This window comes from Typopeltis vanoorti, chromosome 7 (assembly GCF_054136105.1).
Source record: "Typopeltis vanoorti isolate ZY-2024b chromosome 7, IOZ_Tvanoo_1.0, whole genome shotgun sequence".
NCBI lineage: Eukaryota > Metazoa > Arthropoda > Arachnida > Uropygi > Thelyphonidae > Typopeltis > Typopeltis vanoorti.
In genome coordinates, this window is record NC_143555.1 from 85328946 (window position 1) to 85337859 (window position 8914).

General features: G+C 39.5%; 1 long non-coding RNA gene across 1 annotated transcript; it reads right to left on the reverse strand.

Annotated features, from left to right (window-relative positions):
• Nucleotides 1-567: 567 nt before the first annotated feature.
• On the reverse strand, nucleotides 568-2397 carry LOC150104827 (uncharacterized). Its single transcript, XR_016548518.1, has 3 exons — nucleotides 2349-2397; nucleotides 1005-1071; nucleotides 568-837 (listed from the first exon to the last, which is right to left on the reverse strand). It is a non-coding gene; the product is annotated as an uncharacterized LOC150104827 (long non-coding RNA).
• Between the last annotated feature and the right edge of the window lie 6517 nt (nucleotides 2398-8914).

An 8914-nucleotide genomic window follows, 5' to 3' on the forward strand; every position in this document is an offset into this window, starting at 1 on the left:
ACCATAGGCACAAATAAGTTTCATTGTCCACTTCTCCATTTCAAAGTTCGCCAACATAACTCTCACCCCCCCCCCCCCCCACCCCCCCCCCCCCCCACCCCCCCCCCCCCCCACCCCCCCCCCCCCCCACCCCCCCCCCCCCCCACCCCCCCCCCCCCCCACCCCCCCCCCCCCCCACCCCCCCCCCCCCCCACCCCCCCCCCCCCCCACCCCCCCCCCCCCCCACCCCCCCCCCCCCCCACCCCCCCCCCCCCCCACCCCCCCCCCCCCCCACCCCCCCCCCCCCCCACCCCCCCCCCCCCCCACCCCCCCCCCCCCCCACCCCCCCCCCCCCCCACCCCCCCCCCCCCCCACCCCCCCCCCCCCCCACCCCCCCCCCCCCCCACCCCCCCCCCCCCCCACCCCCCCCCCCCCCCACCCCCCCCCCCCCCCACCCCCCCCCCCCCCCACCCCCCCCCCCCCCCACCCCCCCCCCCCCCCACCCCCCCCCCCCCCCACCCCCCCCCCCCCCCACCCCCCCCCCCCCCCACCCCCCCCCCCCCCCACCCCCCCCCCCCCCCACAGTACTCTGGTTTACCGACTTTATTTTGTAAGCAAGATTTATTATGATAATTATCTACAGAATATTAAGCCACTTAAATGCTTACAATATACTTTGAGTTCGGTTGGATACTTTAGATAATATCCCGAGTTCAAATCACCTGTTCAGCTGATTCATGGTTCATTCTGGTCCAGGTTCGGTGGAAGGAAATGGTGGAAATATGCATCTCTTGCGACGAACAACCACTTTCTCAGCACTGTTAGGAGATCTCTTCATTCTTAGCTTTTCCAGCAACTCTGAAAAAGTAACCACATACGTCAGTCTGTATAAACAACATCGAAATGTACAGAAAGCTAATTTAGACAGCGTATTCTTGAAATGCTATCCGTTGAAAAATACATTCGAAGACTTATGAGAATACTGATTTTAAATATCAATGTACAGTATAAACAAGAGAACTTACCTAAATTTGTGGCTTCTGTGTTCTGTACGCTGAACAGTACCAGTAATGTCATACCAAGCAAGATAATCTGGAAAATTGTACAATAATGCAATTTAGACGGCAATATGGTGGTGCGTGGCATGAAATGAAGCAGAACGTGTGCAAAACACAGACATTTTAATTGTATGTAAGGTAGCATCTGCCTTAGGTAAAAGCCCATCTTGGCTAAATATTTATAAGTTATGGTTGATTTTAAATTATATTAGTTATTAGCAGATTATGAGGTGAACTACTGCCTTTATGGAATGAAATAAGTCTGCTAAACTGTGTTCTTCCTGTTTGCCAAGCAGAGATCGCGAATGTGTGTGTGTGTGGGGGGGGGGTTACACGAAGACAATGTCCTATTTTTTCTTCTTTCAAGTGGAGCGCTATAGAAAACTTTACATGTCATCGAGTGGACAGTGCTGGTCTGCAGTTCCACCACAGGGAGTGACGCTACGATCTGCCACACGAACAGCACACCAGTACTGTACTTTAAAGGGAGATGCGATTACGAAGCAGAAAATGGTATTTAAATCCCTTATTGAGGAAGATGTGAATCCAACGGAAATTCATACTGTTGACATGAGCACAGTTAGATACTGGATTAAAGAGTTGAACACCAGTGAAACCGGGGCTTCATCAGTTTGAGCGCAAAGACTGTTCATCTTCCTTCCAAAATTGTGTGGATCTGGCACAGTGGCCCACCCAGGGAGAGGGCCAAGGGGCCCTGGCCCCAACAAAGGAAAAGGAAATAAACACCAGAAAAGTTTCCAAAAATCTTTTCCTAATTAAAATTCATTGTTTTATTTCTGTTGTGTCTTCTATTTCTATATTACTTATCATGTATTGGCGATCGCTGCAGACGCCCAGTCATAGGTCGTATGCAATGCGTAGTGTGTATTCGTAAATGTCTACTCAACTAGGCCTCCCCCGCAGATTAAATCCCGAGTGCACCACTGATCTGGCACTCTCTGGCTACCAGGTGTTTGGCTTTCAAAAAGGTGCATTCGCATAACCATTTTGACTTGAAGAGCTCCAGTATCGAAGTAAATCCGCGTTTGGAATACAGAGATAATGAAGGAGACCTTGTTGAGAATTGAGAGAATATTCGCGAAAGACGGAAGATAAATCCATGTAAAAGCCAGTGTGGAAATAACCATTTTTTGGAGAAAAAAATAAACCGAAGAAAAGTCATGTTCCTCGTATTGACAGAAAATTTAGGAAGTATCAGACTCTATCTGAATATCGTAACAAGAAATGTAGCGAATAGACTGGAAATTCCCTAACTTACGTATGCAGCGAATAGTTCTGAATTATACTTACCAGTTTCCTGTCCATGGCTAAAGACTGTTCAGACTATAGTGCGTTAAATATCAAAATTTGTTCATTTGTAAACATTTACTCACACATTCGGACTATTTATACGAAAGAGTACAGTCATATATTGCATATGCATCCTTTGGTCTCTCTCTCTCTCTCTGTGTGAACGAACAAACTAACAAACAACGTGATCGACATGATTCACTTGTATGACCTTCCCTGCTATAATATGATTCATCGATCTTTATACGAAAGAGTACAGTCAATCATACATTGCATATGCATCCTTTGGTCTCTCTCTCTCTGTGTGTGAACGAACAAACTAACAAACAACGTGATCGACATGCAAATCAACGATATGATTCACTTGTATGACCTTCCCTGCTATAATATGATTCATCGATCTAATTTCGCATCTTTTTTGGCTCATAATGACCACTTTTATCATTATATACAACTGTTTGGATCAATATTAGTTAATCCAAATATTAACTAATATTCGGGCAGTAATAATTAATAATTCTTGGTAATAATTGGTGGGTAGTAAATAGTATATTATGTGCATCGTGAATTATGTCGTATAGTCGAGGATTGTGAATGACGTGGTGTAGTGGTGCAGACATCATGTCATAAAAATAATTATGTTCTCTTATTAATTAAATTGAATTTAAAACTAAAGCTCATGAATTTAGATTTGCCTACTTTATCTAACTATTCCGGAATTATTTAAGTTTTTTATGATGTTTATAAATTCACTGAAAATAGAGGCTAAGGATTTTTGAAAAGTAGGCTGTTTAATTTTTTTTTTTTTTTTAACTTTAAGGGGGGAAAAAAGCATTCGGTGTGTTTGTCTTTATTTGCATTGGCATTTCAGAAATGACACTGTATTGTGTTTTAAAACCTTGGTAAAGTATATTTTAATTTCATAATTTAGAGAAGAAAATACTTCTAGCAAGGCTGTGTAGGTTTATTTCTCTTTCTGCGCATAAAGAGATAGTACATCGGATTTTCATATGAAAATATTACTCCTTGAAACGCATCGGAAATGAAATGTTCATATGTTTATTTTGTTGTTCTTCTTTTATCTAAGTGTGAAAGAATGAAGGACGAATTGTTTGTAAATAAAGATATCCGATTTTACATAAAGGGTGTAGTGGCTCTGATAGTTTGTGGAAATACTATGATAAACGTTCCAGCCATTAAAAAAGTTGATGGAATTATTACCATTGGATCGAAAATTGCGATGTAAACAGTAGAAGAATGGCGTAGTTTCCATGAACAAATATATGTCATAGAAGGGTTTCGACAAGTATATAATTACCCACAAGAAATATAATTTTAAATAGCTAGGCCTCGAGATAAACATAACGCAAAACCTGCTAGCCAAATAAAAATGTTGCTTATGTTCAAAAGTTTGCCGACTAGTACTATGTTGATCAGATATATTTTTATTATACTTTTAATATTAGCCTAAAGATGGTAGCACGTGAGAGGGCATTTGAAATAATGATACGAAAAAAATGTAAAAATGCAATCTTCGGATATTTTTTAAACTTGAGAGAAGAAGAACTTGCTGGGCCAACTCACTACGAAGCAAGAAAAATGAATTTGAAGTGAAATTTTACTTTCAACTCCGCTCCTGTCTTTAAATAATAATTTTGACTGTAGCCTGTAGAAAGTAATAATAGGTTGATGCTGGAAGCAAAAGTGTTTATTGTAATATAAACACTTTTGCTTCAAGGGATGTGCGTGGTGAGCTATTTGATTATAAAAATAAAATCTTATTTTATTTTGTTAAAATAACATATAATTATTTATTTATTATAGATACAAGGCTGAATTATGACGAGTGTCACTGTTGAAAATATGAAAAGAATTATTATTTTTAATTATCGTTACACGAAACAAATGCACTGTGATCTAACGCCGATATTTGTTTGCGCTTGCCATTGCTATTGATACGAAATTTTTATTATTGGTGTTTGTTCGTGGTGAGGATGAAATGGTTTTAATAAAGCAATTTTTTAATATGTAAATTTATTTATTAATAAATTCGTTACTGATTAGGAAAAAAGTATATATATATATATATATATATATGCAGCATCCCCACTTAAAATTTTCACCGAAAATTGTGAACTGTATGAAACAGTTCACAAACCTCAACATACATGACAGTATCAATTTGCCAAAAATATGAGAGACGTTTATTTTTAGATCGGGTTTATTTAGAACTGGAGTTCTTTATGTTGTCCATTACAATTTTAAACCATTCTCACTATTAATTAATTGTTTCGCTTTGCGTACTGTGCCAAACTGTTGGGTACAAATACAGAAATAATAACTAAATCAATCAATATCCTATTTATTTTCCTTTTCTGTTATGCGAAATCTTCATTTCATGTGTAGTTATAATTGCCAGTTCTTTTAATCCTTATGTGTTTCGGTATACAACTATGGTTTTTAATACATGTGATCATATATTTTTCTAGTTTTAGCTGAATTTATTTTATATTCTGAATTTTGATTAACTTTTTCACTGCCAATAGCAGTTCACAGACTTAAAATATATATTATTATTATTATTATTATTATTATTATTAGACTTCACATTACAGTGCACATTTTTAACCACACATGGGATTTATTTTCTATACACCTAGAGACCACTCATGTGTGTGAGTGATAAAAAAAAAAACTAGAATAGAGGGATGAATTATAATTATTATTATTATGCTTGTAATTGCGGAGAAGGCACTCCGACACAAATGATCTCCACAAATAAGGAACTATTGGAAGGTGGAGACAGACTGTCTCCACCTTCTTGAAAGGCATATGCACGCGCGCGCGCACACACACACACATTTCTGATAAGATATTTGCAAGTTATTTCTACAGGACAAAAAAAATACACACGCACAATTTGAAACTCAAAAGGCGCCTTCGTAGCTCAGTCGTAAACTCGGAGAGACCTGAGTTTATCTATGATGCGAGGAACTGTCTCCTACTAAACACGAGTTAGTCGGAAATCCGATCTCTTTTCACACTTCAGAACAGGTAAACCGACTGACCACGCATACACTACTTGGAAAGAAGTCAACGGATATCATAGTGTGGGGTACAAAGAGACATGGTCCACACTTTAATAAGATGTAGGACCTTCCTTCGCTGCGATGACTGCAGCAGTCCCACAGGGCATACTTTCCAGAAGCGTGCGATAACGATCAATGGGAATTATGGATCATTTTCCTGTCGGCATGCAATGAGGTCTTCGACCGTTGTGGGACGGACGTCGCTTCACCTCACCCTACGCTCCAATTCATCCCCCAGATGTACAGTAGAGTTGAGATCAGTGCTTTGTAGAGGCCATTCAAGTGGTGATAGTGTGATGTTCGTGTTCACAAACCAAGCAGTTACAGCAGCAGCCTTATGACACGGTGCATTTTCTTTCTGGAAGAGACAAGGGTCTGTTCCGTAGAAACTCCACAAAGTAGGAAGCATTGCATTGTCCAGAAAGTTCAGATACCTCTCGGAATTTAATATTCGTGGCACCACAAACAGAGGTCCGAGGCCAAAACAGGACCATACCATCACACTGCCACCATCGAATTTCATAGTTGGGGTTACGCACTCTGGTAAGAGACGTTCACCAGGCATCCGCTGTACCCACACTAGTCTTGGTGTGGGTACAGCGGATCTGCTTGGTAGAGATCGGGTAATGTGGAGGTTCGTATTGTGGTCCTACCATAAAACTCATGTTTGTGAGCCTTAGTTCTGAATGCTTTTATGCAGATACGTGTTCCATTCGATGCTTGGAATTCCCCATTCAATGTGTCGGCTGACGAATGGCAGTTTATATATATATATATATATATATATATATTATCCTTCGTCTTACCCTTCGGTCACGTTCAGTGAATGTGATGGAACCTGCGGGTAGCACTTGCAGTTGATTCCCTGCGCTTCTATTTCAGTATAGCATCACTGGCTGTTGACCTGGGATAGCCCAATTGGTTAATAATTTTCTAAAGTGATAGGCTTGCAACATGGCATCCTGTCACAACACCTTCTTTCAAACTCCGTCTCTTTCCTTCTCACAGCCATTCTACCCAAACTACTGACATGGCACGATGTACCTTTCCCATGGGGGATCGCCACTGACTTTTTCCAAGCCGTATATATGCAGACTGAGCACACTTTGGGTAATGACTGTAGCCTGCACTCCCCCGCCCCCTTCCAAGAAATAGTAACTTCAGACTAATTCCCAATCTCGGATCGAAACACCACCGCCAATACTGATATCCTGGTTACTTCAACACGCTAACAACATGAAACGCAAAAGAAAAAAAAAGTGGAAGAAAATGAAAGGAAAAGAACAATGGTGAGGACAAATGAGTAGAAACGATGGGCAAAAGAAAGCATACGAATAATAAAAGCCTAAATTTAATAAAGTGAGACATACAATTAGGTAAATGAAAAGTAATGATAGTTTTTTGTGGTCTGAGGTAAAGGAAATAAAATTATATGTTATGCAGAAAGAGAGCAAGGTATATATAACCTGGGATAAAATTCATTGTAGTAAGAAAAGAAATATATTACCTGAGGATAAAGTAATGGATAAAGGATAAAGACAATCGGCAATATCGGTTGAGGTAATGGGAGCTGGATGTTACTGTGATATACGTTTATGCTAAGTGTGTTGCTACAATCCTCTTGTCTTCGAAGCTAGCATGAGATTTGTGAAGGGAATGAAATTAACGTTTACTGTTTATGTTTTGGTGCGTTACTTCCATAGTTTCAGTTTAAGGGTTCTGTAACTGTTGACGTGTTTGAAGTTGCGTGCAAATAAGTTGAGATGAACATTTGAAATAATAACGAAGTTATCAGCACTTATATTGGAGAATTATGAATGCAACTATAAATTATGAAAGAAATGTAAATGAAGACAAGTATAGAAATCACAAAAATTACTCAAGTGACTTAACTCAGCCTGATCTTCTTAGGAGATGATAAAAGCCTTTGCGTATATTTATTGAACGATCCAATCAACCAAAGAAACTAAATAACTGTCACAGTGAAGTTTGTTAATGTCCATTGCTCTTTAGGGAATCTCCTCTCCTGAACACAATTCCGATTGGGGGTTCGAACTCATGCATCCCTGATCTTTATGTAACGATTTTGAGATTCTGAACATCATATAGGATGAAGCGTCCTATTTTGTTTTCTCAGAAAACATCACATATTTGATGTTGCTGCGAGTATTAATGTTATGAGCAAAATTTTAGTAACTATTCAGCTCCCCTTGGCTTCGACCTACTGGACAATTGCAAAAACAGGGGGCACCAATGGAAAACCAGTCTGTAGTACAAAATAGTATAAATATATTACCAGCATATCGGCGCAAATATATACAAATAAAAAAGCAGTACATATATAATAACTATCTTATAAATACAGTAGAGCTCATGTGCTAACTGAATTTATTTGTTAAGAATTTTTGGAAGTCAAATTAATGAATTCTTGAAAAGATTATTGGGATCTTCCTAAATATTTATATAATTTTCCATTATTATATAAATATAAATATATATTTTTTCCGTTTTCATACAGCTGAGAAAAAGAATGGTCCTGTGTGTGTGTGTGTGTTAACTGTGAGTGGCTTCAGGCCGTTTTAGCGTAGGTTTACCGGAGGAGGTGGGCCGATTGGCTGTATGTATTAACATGTGTGTAATCTTACCTATTTTGAACCCCCCCCCTCCCTCTCCCAACGACTTATTCTTTTCGACTACATGATTCCTTTTATGTGATGTTAGAAACGCATTCTGAAATTTAAAAAAAAAATCAAAACAATGTGAATCCTCTAATTCACTGACATGCTTATTGTCTATCGACTAATTGGCTTTCATTTGAAAAGCATGCACACAAAGATTCCTCGACTTCTAAATAAGATTCCATACCGATCTTTTTAACCGAAAGACAAGTCCTTCATTTTTCTGTTTTCTCTTTCGTTCGTTTTTCGTTCAAATGGCCTGGTTAACCTTGAGGAGAGCGTCTTGACTTCGTTAGTGGGTGCGAAGGCTGTGGGTTTGAGAGATATTCAGTGTGATATGGATGTTTGGGGAGATTTCTGCTGACAGTTGTTTATCACACAACTTATGTAGCACTATCATCTCGCATGTGGGAAGCGACATTGAATCAAATACAAGAAATACCAAAAACTGTGGAGTTGCATCAAATATGAGTGTATTTTTGCAATAATCTTAGTCACCTTATTTCCCTTACTCAAAATGATGCTTGAGAGTATTGTATTTGCATATCAACCGAACGACACGTGCGAGAGAGGAAGAAACGCGATTTTGTTTATTGTAAGGTCTGATGCGTCATCATCACAGTCTTTACCTTGTCAATACTTTCTGTTGACAACTTCTTTTTATCAGATACTTCCGTGTTTACCAAAAAGGGAAACGTTATTACTAAATGAAAGGAGAAAGACCAATCACGTGATCTGCATATTTAGACAATTTTATTATAAAATAGCGTGTGGAGACATCGTCAAAACAAACGCTCCA